The sequence below is a fragment of the Pseudonaja textilis genome, chromosome 4 (assembly GCF_049901715.1).
Source record: "Pseudonaja textilis isolate UNSWEBS1 chromosome 4, rPseTex1.2, whole genome shotgun sequence".
Lineage (NCBI taxonomy): Eukaryota > Metazoa > Chordata > Lepidosauria > Squamata > Elapidae > Pseudonaja > Pseudonaja textilis.
The window spans coordinates 39,168,312-39,185,681 of record NC_141993.1 but is presented as its reverse complement, the minus strand read 5'-3'; the positions used below and the strand labels follow the sequence as shown (position 1 = coordinate 39,185,681).

At 37.2% G+C, this 17,370-nt stretch overlaps 1 long non-coding RNA gene across 1 annotated transcript in view; it reads right to left on the bottom strand.

Annotated features, from left to right (window-relative positions):
- Positions 1-1,938: 1,938 nt before the first annotated feature.
- Positions 1,939-17,370, bottom strand: part of LOC148125799 (uncharacterized) — a 28,947-nt gene continuing 13,515 nt past the window's right edge. Inside the window, exons 2-3 of the long non-coding RNA XR_015743477.1 lie at positions 6,370-7,143; positions 1,939-5,644 (exon numbers count right to left, since the gene is read on the bottom strand). This is a non-coding gene — a long non-coding RNA (uncharacterized LOC148125799). The remainder of the gene's footprint in view (positions 5,645-6,369; positions 7,144-17,370) is intronic.

Genomic DNA, 17,370 nt, shown 5'->3' with positions numbered 1-17,370 from the left:
GAAAAGCAGGGTTTGAAAAACACTTCAGTCTCCTCCCCCCGCCTCTCCTTTTTGACAGTAAACCTCTGGAAGATAACATGTTTTAAATGTCACAGGCTTTCCCTTTGTTTGTACCTTGCCTGATTATATGGCTGGCATAATGAATGATTACAAAGATTGTAACTCACTTTATACAATAACAACTCATTCTACTGAAACAGTGCTAGCATAGCGACTGGCTTAAATTTAATCTGAAGTGGGAAATCATAATTTCATCAGAAATATTGGGTTTCGTTTGTTCCAATAGTTCCATATTAGCAGCCTGACCGATGCCAAAATTAAAGAATATCTCATACAGAAACCACACTAAGCCATGGTTTTCTTTTACTATTATTTACAAGATAATGTAATGCTCCAGGCAGACCATTAGATAGCTCTGGTCTGCTACAAATCTTCTTAAAATGCAGGTAGTCCTTGATGTACAACCACAATTGGGCCCAAATTTTTCTTAAGCAAGACAGTTTGTTAAGTGAATTTTGCTCCCCTTTACAACCTTTTTTGCTGCAGTTAAGTTAATAACATGGTTGTTAAGTGAACCTGGCTTCCCCATTGACTTTGCTTCCCAGATGATTACAAAAGGTGATCCCAGAACACTGAACTATCATAAATATGAACCAGTTGCCAAGCATCTGAATTTTGATCACATGACCACAGGGATGTTACAAGGTAAGTGTGAAAAAGTCACTTTTTTCAGTGTCATTGTGACCAAATGGTCACTATGATTGTAAGTCGAGAACTATCAGCAGATCATTCTATGGAAAATTTACCATCAAAAGGTTTTAAAGCAACAAATTAGGAAGGCCGTCTAAAAAGAATGACTAAAGACTGAATTATAGAAATTCAGTGGTTTGTGGGCAGAAATAACAAACGTTTGGAGTTTGATAACTGATTTAATGCTACACAAAGGACAAATGGAAAATCTAACACAAATTCCTAGCCAGTGTTTGCCCAGTTTCTATTCCTGAAGCATCTGGTCTTTTGCTTCTGTTCTCCTGAATTTCCCAGTTTCTTGGAATTCAAAATTTTCAGTGAGAAGCATGAGATAGTAAACCTCACTCAATTTCAGACTTGGTCCACAGGCTTTGACCCTTTCCTATCTCCAGCCAAAGAAGGGAGCCAGAGCATTTTGTCTATCTATATGACAGAGAGCATTTCTCCCTTGAAAAAATAAAGATTGGGAATATATGCATTGGCAGTTGCTGCAAACTACAGTCTTTATAGAGACTTTTAATCAGGGCTATAACTTTAAGCTTTGTGGACTTCCATTCCCAGAATTCCCCAGCCCTGCTTTAAATTAAGCTTACTTGCTCAAAACATACTCCCAGTTTACTTAGTGAAAGGAAGGTGCAAAGAAAGGCAAAGCTGATATGTGGATATTCCACCCCCACCCCCAGACTTCATTACTCAACATTGCATTAAGATGATAAGAAGAGCTTTTCCAATGGATGAAATATTCAGTTTAATAATTCTACAGTATAGAATCCATGTAAGGCACCTGGGGGTTTCATATAAAGCAGATGCCAAACAATACGTGCAGTCAAGGTAATGTTTATATTTAATGTTAAAAAAAATATACATGGCATATCTTCCTCTAAAACGTCGGATTTTATTATAATTTTGCAGAAGGACAGACGCTAGTGAAGAAAGACTCCAGTAAATACATTTTTCTAGTATTCCCAACTCTATAAATATGCAAAGTCTTGCAAGATCAAGAACAGTAATATTTATCTGTAATTTTCTCTTTCATCCTCCCCAGCTGCATATTCAAAATATTTGAGACTTAACTGAGCTTCACTCCAATTGTCTAAAGGAGATGGGGCTCACTCACACATGAAGCATCCAGATTTCAAGTGCTTGAAGAATTGTAATGATGTGGTTGCATTGGCAGCAGTGGTAGGATTCAATTTTTTTTACTACCGGTTCTGTGGGCGTGGCTTGGTGGGCGTGGCAGGGGAAGGATACTGTAAAATCTCCAGTCAGAGGTGGTATTTGCTGGTTCTCCGAACTACTCAAAATTTCCGCTATCGGTTCTCCAGAACTGGTCAGAACCTGCTGAATACCACCTCTGACTGGCAGCTAGTGTTATTCTGAACTAAAGCATACTTAGACAATATAAATTAAACATAGAGTGGTATGACTCCTTTTGAATCAATGAAAAGGTTAAACCATGCAAAAGCCTGGCTGCTGTTGTAGTTTTAAGAAGTACAACATAACTGAATCATTATATAGTTGAACAATTTTATCAATCCTGTTTTTTCTCTCGTAGAAATAGCAATGATACTTAAAAGAAATGAATTTCTTTCTGTGAGGTTTGTAATTTGGAATCAAGTGAAGGATCTTATTTGTAGGAGTAAACCAGATTTCGAAGGGGAAAAGGAGATTCAGCACACACGTGGGTAAACACATTGCATCTGTCAGCACCTTCTTATTGAATATGTCTTTTTCTGGGACTGTGCAGCTATGCATTCAATCAATATGCACTCTGGGCCACCTGTTCCCTTTTAAATCAGGATAACTGCACAGCCCTATTATGTAGAATGGCTATCTTTTTTACAGTCTCTTCCAAATGTCTGTGCTTCAATCATTGTTCCCTCCAATCTGTTGTGGTGATTTTCATATATAACTCTGAGTGAAAGATAAATCAGTCATGGGTTTCTTTTGAAAAAAAATTGTGTGAACTGGCAACAAAATACTCTCCTGGACATGCAATTTAAGGAATGAGAAATATTACAGCAAAAGAAATTGTAAGTGAAACTATAAGAGAAAAGTATATAGTTAAATCTATGTTTCTTTATCAATCTATTTTTGTAAACTGATATATGGTCTTTTCGCCTTTAAACTTCCCAGCTCTCTTTTTGAGGATCTTAGCAACTACATTCAGTCATAACTTTCTCAGTCTTCCACTTCTTCTTGACTCTTTCACTTTTCCTTCACATATTTTATTTGTAACATTCTTAAAATTAACTTCTAGATCCATTGCCCCAAAATATCTTCCAATATGTCCAGTGTTAATACAATATTTTGCCTCATTCTGTATTAGTAAATCAAATTTCAATGTTCTCTGTAACTGCGATCTTCAGTTCCTTTTGCTTCCCTCTAGTGTCCAATTTTCAAAATATCATCCTATCACTTTTTTAACAATTCAAAACAACCCAATTTTTTTCCAATCAGAAAGTTGTTATAATTAACTCCAAAATCAATTACAAATTCATTGATATTCTTTGTCCACTTGTAATTTCCCAATATCAACTTTCTAATTACCCTTTCACTCTTTATTTCAAAACAGGAACAAATACTTCTTTAAATTTGTATTTAAAACTTCTTTCTCTAAGGATCGAAGGAAACATATCCCGTTTTTTGAGACTTGTTGATCCAAAGGTTCCTAATAGGTAAGAACATTTAATTTCCAAAATGATTAGAAAAGGAAGAATACAAACCCAGTGTCCTTCAAGGCACTGACTTGCAATATGGCTTTCAGGTCTCTAAGCCTGCTTATGAAGAACAACAGTTTAGACTTGTAAGCAATTTCAAGTCTTGCCCTTGAAGGAATTACAAAGAGCTGGTCTACTCAACAGCTCTTCATTCTGTCACAGTCAATTCATCATTTCTTTCCTGGAATTCCATCACAATAAATTTTGAAGTATTCTTTCTGCATCTTTTTAAATACAGAGATGGATAGCCAAGCAGTCTCCAAATTATCCCATGAAGTGCCTGATTTAGTTTTCTAATCCAAGTAAAGGATAAAGACATCCTAATATAATTGTAAAAGGGTTTTTTTAGGTTTTGTTTTATCCTGCCTTTATTAATTTTATAAATAACCCAAGGCAGCCAACTTGCCTAATACTCCTTCTTCCTCCTATTTTCCCCACAACATCAGTCCTTTGAGGTGGGTTGGGCTAAGAGAGAGTGACTGGCTCAAAGTTACTCAGCTGACTTTCATGCTTAAGGCAGGACTAGAACTCATGGTCTTAAACAGCACCTAGACTTAATATGATACTGATGTGCCATTGGACGATTATGAGCTGCGACACACCCCTACTTTGGGATACATAAAATATCATCAATTCATTAAGTCTGGAATAGATGAAAGCTTTTTGTTTCCTAAAAAGCCATCTCCCATGTACTGTGAAATTTCAAATTAACAGTCTACTTGAGAAAATTGCATCATTTATATTGACATAGGCCACAATTATGTAATTATGCACGTGCTATACTAACATTATGTCGATATTTTAAGTGTCTTATTTTGACTACTATGATTTGTTGCTTAGACTGACCATACATCAAACCTCCTGTATGGGCCTTGATATATGGCCCTTCTTTGGTCTTGCCAAAGAAGCTGGCTTTATCATAGCTTCCATCTTCTATAAAGTTGAATATAAGTGCTCAGAAAAGGGAGGAAAACACAGGAATAAAAAAAAACATCCTAACAAAGACCAAACAAAACAAGCCATCCTAGAAACATCGAAACAGGTGGCCCTGATAAATCTTCTCCAGACAACCATTCTGTGATGAATATGTGCTTTATTCATAATACATAGCTATTTTAGTTACACTAGCTATATGGATATTTATTGTATTTAGAATTTCACTGTTTATTGTTTGTCCTTGTTTTCCCTAAGGTTCTCTTTATCTAATAACTCATTTTATATCTGCATCGGTTTTATAAAGGAATTTTTCATGAAACTCTTCCCTGAGCCTAAAGCTTCATAAAACTACATAAAACCTCCTCTTAGATTGACAGAAGGCTTGTTAAATTCTGAAATTCTGGTCTTTAGTCAAGAAGATTTCAGGATTGTTTCACACATATAAGCAAATGATCTCACATAACCTGGTGACACATAGCTGAAGATAAGTTATCTCATCCAAAAGAATAATGAATATTAATTATTTTATGGCAGTTATTTTATTGCATCCAAATATTGATGGAAAAGGTATTCCTAATTAACACAATTGTTATTTCAAAGTGATGACTTAATTGTTATGCAAGATTTGAACACATTTTCAGAGTTCAAGCCATTAAATTGCCAATTTTAATATTTAATATTAATGTTTTAATCAAATATTACCTTTTTTGGCAGCCAATGTTTCTTGACTCCAGAAAGTCAGACTCTGATAACATGTTTCTAGATTATTTATACTAGTGTACTGCTTAAAATTATCATTCTGTTAATATTTTATTATATTTGATAAATTTATTTGTTTTTATTGCTGTTGGATTTTTTAAAATCTCCTATGAGCTAACCTTGCCAGAATTATAATGCATACATATAGATAAATTACAGACTAGAACTAAAGCCTAGGAACATTTTATTAAAGCATTCAGCCTGCACTTTTATCTTGAGAGTTGACTTTAAGTTAAATCTTTCACTCAAACAATTTCTCGTCTAATTTGGAAGCTTTTAGTCTGAGCACAGACTTTTCTTTCCTTAACTTTCCATACTATTTCATGTGATGAAAGTTCTGAAGAACCTAATAGTTTTTGCATTTTTGGTGGGTTTTTGACTGGTCCTAATAATGATACTATTCTACTGTGATTTCTTCTTTCCTCATGGACCAACATAGCTTTGTCTGCTTTATATAACAGTCATCAGTTCTCTAGAGTCTGAAGTGTTAGTGTTTGGGGATAAACCCCTAGCAGAGTGCACAGCAGCAGTCTGCCAGGCAGCCAAATGAGAGAGAGGCTGGGCCCTAGAGTATACACACACTTGAGACAAAAACACTGTTTGTGGTTTTAAATAGGTATTTAATTCATACAGAGATTAAGAATAGTCATTCAGTCCATATGTCAGTATCCAGTTTATCTATCCAGTTATCAAGTCCATTAAACAGTAAATACAATGTCTTTATCTGCTTGTATATCTTCTTCTTAAGATACCTTTCTCACCAAGACAATGCTGAATCCTCAGCTCACTAGGCAAACAGTCCTTGTGTTCAGGTGAAATGGTATCTGGCACAGTAGCCTCCAAGGTAAGCAGATAGACGTTCCAACACACAGTAGGCAGCAGACCTGTAACAGTAACCAGGTGCATCCATGAGACGGATTCAGACAGTTGCATCCAGAAGCCGGGGCTCAGACAGTTGCATCCAGAAGCCGGACTCAGACAGTTGCATCCAGAAGCCGGACTCATACAGTTGCATCCAGAAGCCGGACTCAGACAGTTGCATCCAGAAGCCGGGGCTATTACGTTTCCCCTCCTACCTATATGGCTGCCTGCAACCGCACCCACAATGACATTGCAGTTTCTTGTGCTTAAAGCTACATAGCACTTAATCCTAGGTTTACATATTTATTCAACCCAAACCAGTTGGAGTATCCATATACCCAACATGAAGCAGAGAACTTTCTCATTGGATTACTTAGGTGTGTAGGTTTTCTGCGTGTAAAGCTGCAAAGCTCTACTACTTGGCTATGTTTGCTATCCTAGCTCAAAGCCATTGAATTATATGAACCTGCTTTGAGCTAGGATAGAAAGCTTAGACAAGTAGTTGTAATATATGAGTTGTAATATATAAGGTAGAACTTTCTAAAATTGAGGGAACCATTGAGAAAGAGACTGAAATGTAAAGGACCCCAAACATCTATAGTGCTCAGAGATTACTTAAAGCCACAATTGAAATTTACCTGAAATGCATTTCACAATGTAAGAATGGGTCAACCAAACCCAGAAAGCAGCCAGCATGATTTCTAATAGTGTTGATGGACCTTTAGAAAGTTAAATGGCTTCTTTTCAGCAAGTGGAAAGAATGTTCTAACCAGGAGAACAAAAAGGAGCAAAAACTCTGACAGAAAAAATAGAAGATAATCATAGAGAGTACACAGAATAAGTTATGGAACCTACTGGAAAGAGAAAAAGAAGGGGGGAAAGGGAACAATAACAAACATTTTTTGAAGTTGATTTGCCAAAGAAGCCATTTGGGCATTAGATCAGTGGCCTTCAACCATATGGGTACCAAGGACCAGTTCTGGGAAGAGGGGTTTCTTTGGTGGACAGGAGGGGTGTGTGTTTCATGTGCTGTCTGCATCCCACAGATGGGACTTCACTTGTTTGCATGACCAAGTTTCTGGTATCCATGGACCAGTGCCGGTAGGGTTGGGCAACCCTGCATTAGATGACAAAGGAGTAAAAGAGGCACTCAATGATCATATAGGCATAACAGAGAAATTGAAGAATTCTTCGCATCTACTGTGCAAAGAAATAACTACCATTGAAATTCTCTGAAGGAAATGAAACTAAATCAAACTGAGGTGAGAAGAGGTTATATTTCTAGTACTTCTCAAAAGCTACATACTGTAACAAATCACCATATCCTTATGATATCAGGGTGAAATCTGTCCCCATCTTCTTGGCTTTCTGAAAATGGCTGAAAACCTGCCTCTGCAGATTGGCATGGGGCCCTAATGGTTAATAGATTAAGAAGAAGCTCCCACCAATACCCCATTTGTGTATTGATTCCTTACTTATCTAGGTTTTTAAAATTAATTTTTAACATTCAATGCTTTAATGTTTTAACATTCCAATTATTTTATATTGCTGCTTTATGATATTGTAAGCCACCCACAGATGTTCAACAGTGTCCAAACCATTGCCAATGTTAACCACATGGTGACAATCTCTTTAGCTTGAAGCATTATGGCTACAGTACATCAGTGTTGTAGATAGAGATGTAGGAGAAATTAATATGGTTTATATTTAAATATTGTTCATATTTTTCAAAACTGGTGGCATCTTTTCCAAGCTTTGCTACCTATCTGTCTGTCTGTATATCTATGTCTGTCTATCATGTATTACATGTCAACATGCACACGACTGTAGTCTATTAAAATCCATACATGTGCAAAAAGTACATTAACACCAGACAGAAAAATGTGAATGGGCATTTGTGAGGACCTTTCAAAAACATCTGCCAACTAATGTGAACTTTAATAGACTGAACTTAGAGTTGGAAAAATAAATAGAGTAAAGTATAATAGATTTCCTATCTATAGCACCTACTACTGCATTTCCCTATCCATTTCTAGTAGAGTCCAATAAATGTACACTGAGATACTCAGAAGGATGCTTTTCTTCCAATATAAATTATATGGTTTAAACAACCATTCAATTCTGTTTAGCAAACCCTTGGATTTGAATCTGCATTAACTCTCCCATGATTGAAGAATGAAAACTAGTCACTTATTTCCCCTCCAACAATTCATTTTTTTTCTTTCCTTCCGTAACCAAAAAACCATGGCAGCATTTTATTGACATTCACTCTTGTCCACTCCTCACAGTGCAAACGAACCCACTGTGACCTCTTTTGACCAAGCGCCTTTTGCTCAAGGAACTGCTTACAGCATTTTGCAGCCAGATGGGTTGTGTACACCTTGAATCTTACTAATAATTTTTTCTTTGTCTTCATTTTTTAGTTTATGTGTTGTCTATTTGTGTTATGCAACAGTATATACTTTAAACACATCATTTCAGAGTGCAGTACATTAGAATAAGGGGAGCTAAATTTGTAACCTTCAGAAGTTTGGGAGTTCGGCCACTATCAATATCTGCTGTAACGTTCCGTTATCAAAATGTGTTGTCCAAACCATCTTCCTAATCATGTATTAAACTAGGAGATGGGATATTTAAAATAGCCATATCTGTCTAGCTCATATACTTGATGCTTCAATGTCATCATGAAGGGTTTGAAGAGCAACATTTCATCAAGTTCCATGTGTCATTACCTGAATACGTATGCTGCAAAGGAGTAGTGGCAGTGACAGTTAATAAAAAGAGCTTAACCAGAAGCCACATTGTTAAGGCATGGATGCCTCTGGATTCTATTTAACATGTTTAGAATTTTCTATTACAAAAAGAGAGACCTCTATCAAAGACAGATCTTCATGCTTCCCTCACTAATGGTTTTCATTAGTCAGGATAGAGTAAGTGCCAGGTTTGCATAAGAACTCTGCTGGATCATTCAAATGTTCCATCTAGTCCAGCACTTAGTAATCAAACATATGGATGTAAGAACATATTCCATTCAGTGGAAACTAGTTATAGTTTAGGGTTCCAAAGGGCTTGATACTCTGTCTTAATAACTTTTATTTAATAAATACTTAGATACAATATACTGGAGAAACAGAGAGAAAGACATTCTTTAGTGCTGTTCCAATGCACCTGGATATTAGAGAGACATTGCCTGTGATTCAGGAGATTCAGACTAGTGTCTGATTTGACTTTGGGTTTTACTGATTAGATAAAGTTGCTGTTATAGAAACAGTTTTTCAACTTTCATGGAAAAAAGAAAAATTGAGGTTTGATGTTACTGTCTTATTCTACTGCATCAGAGGGAGTTGGAAGTCAAGGCCTTTCCCCCCTTCTCTTCTACACTCTTCCCTTCCCCTTTCCCTCCCTTTTGTTTCCTACTATTTGCTCCTGTATTCTATATTATAATAGCAACAGCACTTAGACTTATATACCGCTTCACTGTGTTTTACAGCCCTCTCTAAGCGGCTTACAGAGTCAGCATATTGCCCCAACAATCTAGGTCCTCATTTTACCCACCCATTTAAGTCAACTAATAAAAAACTGTAAACATTACTGGCTAGTGTCGGATTGTATAGCAGTCCAGTTGCAAAGGGAGAAACTGATTTGGATTGTGCAGGATTGCTCATATAGCATCAGTTTACACTCTTTAAAGAAGCATCTTTTTCTGGGCTTCTCAAGTGGCATTCCATAATCCAGGAAAAGACACATTTTCTGATTCTGGCTTGTCACTAGAAGAAGTATCTGGACTGATGTTAATAGAAGACAGAAAACAAAGAGCAAATCTAATTAAAACCAGCAAAAGTTCATATTCAAGCCAATATTTTTGACAGGTCCTATTAAAGTGAGTATACCACATCTTCTAAAGTTATCTGGGATATGTTTGAACCTGTTAGTCATAAGGAAATGGGCAGGGTTCTCTGTAATGTATGTTCTGCCACCTGTTATCAGTCTTCAAGGTAGACAAAGTCAAGAAACAAGCCTGTGTTTAAAAAGGCAGGCGTGCACTTTCCTCTTAAGAAGAGGTTCAATCTGGCCACTTTGGGCATCTAATAGCCAGTCAACAATTGATCAGAAAGGAAGGTAATTGAGGAGATTATGAAAAAATCTACAGTATGCTCTGGAAAAACTAAATTATCTGGATCCTTTTATTCTGGCTTTGGTGCCAGGAATGGGTATGGCACTAAGATCACGTTCATTGCACTTGTGTGTAACCCTTGGTGAGGGCAGGATAAAATTAGTGAAATCCTATTAGTGTAAACTTGCTTGGTCTCTCAACGGCCTTCAGTACTATTAATTGTAGTAGTTCTGATCTACCAGCAAGTATTTGGACCAAGTGCCATGACTTTACATAGTTCTTTTCTATCTTAAAGGGACATTCCAGTCAGTGGAAACTAGTTCTAGTTTAGGGTTCTACGGGGCTTGATACTCCGTCTACTTTTATTTAATAAATACATACATACAGTATACTGGAGCAAGTCATTACTGCATCTCAAACCTGAATAGGCAAAGGTGAAATATTTCCTTGGTGCCTGGAAATTATTAGGGTCTGGATGTGAGGAATAATCTCAAGCTTAAACTTCACATGATAGTGGCTTTTGGTTGAGTAGAGAATCAGTTCAAAGGATATTCCATGTTTGATTCTGGATGGGGATTATATTGCTCTTGCTCCAGCTCAGAAGACTTGGATTACTGGCTTTATAGGTTCTTTAAATTCTACAAATTCTAGAAGCAAAGACTGCACCAAAGCAAGTATTTAAAGTTTTATTCTGAGACAGTATAAGAAAAGAACAGTAATCATGCACAATAGAACAATATATAAGAATACTGAAGAATATAACATAACCCACGACAGAATTCAAAGAATATTATACAAAACATCAATTAAAAATATTTAAGAATACATGAAGACAAAGAAATACCCTTCTACCAGTCAGTAAACCACAAAAGGATAATAGATACTAATTGGGCCTCTTCAAAGCCATGAAACATGTAGCATGCCCCTCCTGGTTATGTCTGCATTGAAGTTCCATCTAATGGGAGTTTCTGAGTAGCTCGTATGGAGCTGAACCATAATTAAGCATATCTGATTTTCAGTGGTCTCATCTTACTGGAATTTACCAACGGCAAAGAGAATAAATCTATCTTATCTAAGAATGCTTGGCCTTGCTGCGAGGAATCAGACCTTCAAGGTTGAGAAGTCCTGCCAAGAATGAAACTATCAAGGTTAAGGAGTTCTTGTTTATACCAGATGGCAATGACACCATCTCAAAATTAAGGAGTATCTGTTTGTTAAGGTTAATTGGGTTGAAGATGAGAAAAAGTTTCTACCCTACACAGGTCTTACCAAGAATAAGGCAAAATAAAGTATACTCCAAATATGATTAGTGACTGAAATAAATATTTACTTAATTCTTCACTATAGTACTAAAGCATTACTATAAAGTCATACATGGTAGCTTTATATCTTCAATATCTTCATGAATGACTTAGATGAGGGAATAGAAGGGGAACTTACCAAATTTGCAGATGATACTAAGCTGGCAGGAACAGCTAACACCCAAGAAGATAGGCTCAAGATCCAGATGGATCTTGACAGACTAGAACACTGGGCCATATCTAACAAAATGAAATTCAATGTAGAGAAAAGTAAAGTCCTTCACTTAGGCAAGAAAAACCAAAAGTACACATATAGACTGGGTGAAACCAGGCTCAATAGCAGTAACTGTGAGAGGGATCTTGGAGTCTTAGTGGACAACTAGCTAAATATGAGCCAGCAGTGTGCAGCCGCCACCAAAAAAGCTAATGCAATCCTAAATTGTATTAACAGAGGGATACAATCAAGATCAAGAGAAGTGCTAATACCACTCTATAAAGCCTTTGTAAGACCACACCTAGAGTACTGCATCCAGTTTTGGTCACCACATTATAAAAAAGATGTTGAGACTCTAGAAAAAGTGCAGAGAAGAGCAACCAGGATGATTAGGGGACTGGAGGCTAAAACATACAACGAATGGTTACAGGAACTGGGCTTGGCTAGTGAATAGAAGGACCAGGGGAGACATGATAGTGGTCTTCCAATATTTGAGGGGCTGCCACAGAGAGGAAGGGGTCAAGCTATTTTCTAAATCGGCTGTAGGCCAGACAAGGAATAATGGATGGAAACTGAACAAGGAGAGATTTAAACTGGAAATAAGGAGAAACTTTCTGACAGTGAGAACAATCAACCAATGGAACAACTTGCCCTCAGAAGTTGTGGGAGCGCCATCAGTTGAGACTTTCAAGAAGAGATTGGACAGCCATCTGTCAGAAATGGTGGAGGGTCTCCTGCTTGGGCGGCAGGTTGGACTAGATGACCTACAAGGTCCCTTCCAACTCTGATTATCTATTATCTGTTATGGTACTGTATGTACCTTAGGAAAAGAAGTATCTTTTTTTAAGGCACTGTAATGGGATGTGTAGATGCTTTTGAGAAATGAAGGGAAGAGATACTGCTTAGAAACTAATCAATCAAGTGAAGGGGGAGGGATTAATATTAGAGAAATAAACTTAGGATGCGCCTGCCATAATTCATCTGATAATGAAAAGTGGCAACGGAAGTTAGGACCCTGAGACTTGAAAAATTATTTCAGCCCTCCCAAGTAAACCAGATAGAAAACATGACTAGAGGAGCTAATTCTACTTTAACATAAGGCTACATTAATAGAATCTTGCAAGTCTGAATGTTCAAACTTCCCATGTGTAACCATCCAATCAATGAGGGAAGGTCTATCCTAAGATTCTTTCTTAGACCATTAAGCCCAGTTGACTTAATGGTCTCAGAAAGAATCTTAGGACAGAGCTCTGACAAAATCCTATAAGAGTGGACATCCATCTTTATCCAAAGGTTCAAGAAATAGCCAGGCTTTTAAGATTTCTTACACATTATCATGATTGGAGCTACACAGATCTCAGGAGAATGTTGTGTCAGAGGGCAGATGCTGCAACAAATTTTATTAGTTAAAAAGACCATTTTACAAGAAAAACCATCCACCACGCAACTTCAGCAGCAATGTAAGATTCTTCCAATTATTTTGGTTTTACTTTAAATAGTAGAAAGGTTCCCATTTATTAACAAGATCTTTAACTTATTATTAGCAACTGATTATATAATTAGATGACAATTAATCTGAATCTGGCTGCTTTCTGGGTGGTCTCTCTGTGACCTTGTCAGATAAAAAAAAAATAGTTTAATCTTCCTTTAACCTTCCGGGACTTATTTCAAGGATGTAAGATAAAAGTGATCTTTCATATAGAATCGGCAGTGAAATAACACATGAATCACCAACTCCATTTCGGCAGCCTGAGAAAGACATATTAATTCAAATATATATTCTCCATTCCCCAAAAGCATTAAAGTCATTACACTGTGCCAAGAGAAAAGCTTTTTATGGGATCCAGAAGGTCCTATTATATAAATAATTAGTTGATGTAAATCTCTCTTGTCAATTCCCATCTGAGAAGGGAAGGAACTAGTACTCCTGCCTTTTTTGGAGGACTATATTTAGCACAGAGCCTGGCCTTTGCTTTAATCTTCCTGAGATTCAGGGTGATCAGATATTGGTTAGAGGAATCACATGATTAGATCATTAAAGAAACCACATCAAGAAAATAATTTTTATCCTTCCTTCAAGAAGAGGCAAACCAGACAGGTTTCTCAAGTAGCTAGCAGGAATTAGCTTAAATAGTAATTGAGGTGGCAAATTCATACCCAGGCTGATAGGGAAGAAGTCCCATAATCCATGTGAAAAGTTCCCTTCAGTATTAAGGGAGAAGTTCTACATGAAAAGAACAGAGCAACAAGTTAAGCAATCTACTTCTGACCTCCTCCAAAGCAAAACCAATATAATTGGAAACAGTCTAGTGAAGGAGGCTACTTCCAGTTAGTGTTCTTTGGAAATACTTTACTGAAATACTGTTTCAGAAACTGAAAGAAAGAGGAACGGAAGAAAGTATACACCAGAGGTCTCCAAACTTGACAACTTGAAGAATTGGCTGGAGAATTCTGGAAGTTGAAGTCCACAAATCTTAAAGTTGTCAAATTTGGGGACTCCTGATGTACACTAACAAAGCTACTGTATATGTGGATGGAGGTAATGCAATCCTTAGAAAGAGAGTGTGCAACAAACAAAATGACAATGTATGAATCTGTGTAAACATGTGGTGGGAGGAAGGATGGTTTGAAAGGTCAGAAAGATATAGAGATGTTGGCTTGGTGTTGGTGTTGGCATGCTTTCTTTCACCGTTTAATCCACAACTTTAGAATTAATATTAAGACATTTTAGTTGAAAGGTCCTAGAGCTTTAATTTTATAGTATTGTGTTAGCTTTTAGTGGTTTATTTATGTATATTTATGACCATTGCTGTGTCCCAAGGTCATGTGATCACTTTTTGCAACCTTTTCACAAGCAAAGTCAGATGAGGAAGCCAGGTTCCCTTAGCAACTGGGTTACTAACTGATCAACTGCAGTGATTCCCTTAATACCTGTGGCAAGAAAGGTGGTAAAATTGGGGAAAACTCACTTCACCACATAAATTTTTGACTCAACTGTGGTCGTAAGTTGCAATTTGATTTGAGCAAATCCTCCTCAATATAATATGCATAACAAATAAATTAGAATTGTGTTATTTCTCAGTTCACCACAAACATAGGGTCTTGTAGCCTTTAAAGATCAACTTAGTAAATAATATAAATGTACTGTAAGTTTTTACGCTAATGTGTTTGAGTATTGCATTAAGGTATCTGAGAATTACCACTCTTATTGCTTCAAATAGCTGAGACTTTTCTTCAATATTATCTACCCTGAGTGGCTGACAAATCATCTCCAGTCAAGGGAGTGTTGGGTCTCTTTTCATCATAGATACATGTTACACCAGGGATGTGAAACTCGTGGCCCACAGGCCGGATGTGTCACATGCTGGCCACCACCACCCCCGGTTTAGCGAAGGGAGAAAAATTGTGACGCACCATATCATCTGATAGTCCTCCAGTATATATATATCAATGCTTCTTGGTTGCCAGTTATTAAGCAATTTGATTTGATTTGTGTGAAATCTGCATAAAGGCATGTTGGTGCTCATTTCAATATTTATCTTACAAGGTTTACCCTGAAGAACTTTTTGGTATATATTGTAGCCCATCACTATTTGAAAAATTAAAGACAAATTAAAAAAAAACTCTCTTGGACAAATATTAGGAACAACCACCAAACTGTAGACCTACAGCTGTATTAACACTGTGACCTTAGATTAAAAGTAAATGATTATTTTATATATCAAAGCGAATTACTGTAGTGACCAGGCCTGTTTGGTATCTAAACCAATAAAGAAGAGGAATAGCCACAAAGTTCAGCTCTGATCCAGCTTAATCTCTTCAGGGAATAATGGAAAACTTGGAATGTAAGTATAGTATAAGCATTTGTATACCAGTGAGATTAATATTTATCCTGCTGCATATAAATGGAATCCAAGAATAGAAACATGGCTAAAATCTCAAACTTCATCTTTCCAACCATCACCATGGGTGTTTGCTTTTCTCAGTTTTTTCCCTGAAGTTTGCATATGACACTTTCATTTGCATTTAATGTACTTCAAATTACTTCCTTTTGTTGTGCTAAACATTTCTCCCAGTTGAGCCTAATTTGGTGAGGTCATGCTTTGACCTCTGACCTTTTGATTTTTAAGTGAAACCATCTGACTACAAAATAAGTGGAACATTCTTTGCTTGTTCATGACATTTGATATTTGTAGTCATGCAGCTGGGTTTTAAAAAGATTTATTTGCCAAGTTAACACTTATCTAGAAAAAACTGAGTTAGTGTCTTCTCACCAGAGGCCCTTGAATATCAAGAACAGATATGAAGCCACTTCAATCCATTTTCAATCTAGATACGGATGTTGTACATAACTATGTGCATATAGGTTATGAATCCTGCCCTTCCTGATGTTGCTTAAGACTTGTGGGTTAGTATACATATTGCAGGTGTCTTCTATTGGAATTATGCTGTATGTCAAGAAATCTATGCTGGTAGAACACTAGCATTCATCACAAATCTTTCCCTCCTCTTTCTCTCTCCTAAAGCAGGGGTATCCAATCACAGCAACTTTAAGCCTGATGGACTTATTCAATTCTGGAATTCTGGGAGTTGAAGTCCACCAGGCTTAAAGTTGCCAAGGTTGGAGACCCCTGTCCTATAGGATAGGACACATATAAAAGGACTGTCTCAGCACTTGGATGTTTCTTATGTAAATTATTGTAGATGTCAAATGCTGTAGCAATTTCAGCATTCTTTGGCTTTTATTTTATTTTAAAAAGTGCATATATTTTACAACATATTTAAATGTTTTCACAATGTACTGATTGATAGCATTTCACCTAATATGTCTAGACATTCCTACACTACAAAAACTACAGTATTTCAATTAATTGGAAAATGTCATAGCTGAGTCCCAAAATTGTGCCATTAGTCAGCTGAGAATGGTGTTGGAGGTACAGTTAATAGCAAAGGAGAGTTGAATGAGAGACTGGAGAGGAAAAAAACAGCAAAGAATAGAAGGAACCATTTCTAACTGGGAAGAATCTGAAATCCCTGTCAGAAGCCTGATGGAAAGGAATGGGTTTTGGGGATAAGAAAGTTCACACATTTTGGAGAGAGAAAAGTTTCTTGGGAATGAGCATGAGTCCAAGAGCTTGGAAGAATAAACCTTTGGTCCTGGTGACTGACTCCGATTGGATCCTACATAAGAAAGTTCTGCTACAAAGGACAAAGTACTTTGTTCTGACAGCCATAATTTTTAGGCAGGAGCCATAGTTCTTAGCAGGGAAGAAATCTCATTGGCCTGCATCAGAATTCCTATAAAGAAGAAAGCCCCTCAACCACCACCATTCTACAGCAGGGGTCTCCAACCTTGGCAACTTTAAGACTTGTGGACTTCAACTCCCAGAGTTCCTCAAAGTTGCCAAGGTTGGAGACCCCTGCTCTACAGTTTAAGACAGGGGTGGCTTCAATTAACTTTCCCGCATGAGAAACTGCGACTATGTGGGCTCCCATCCCACCCCCGCTGCTGCTCCACCCACTGTCACCTCTGCCACTGCTTCCACCCCAGTCTCTGCACTGACTTCTCACACATCATGCTAATGCCTCACCAATCCCACCACCAAGGCAGGCCGATGTGGCCCAGAGGCTGCAAAAATGTCCCTGTCTGATTTAAGACTATCAATAGGGGTGCAAAATAAGCATTCAGAATAAACAATTTGTCTTGGAGGTGGG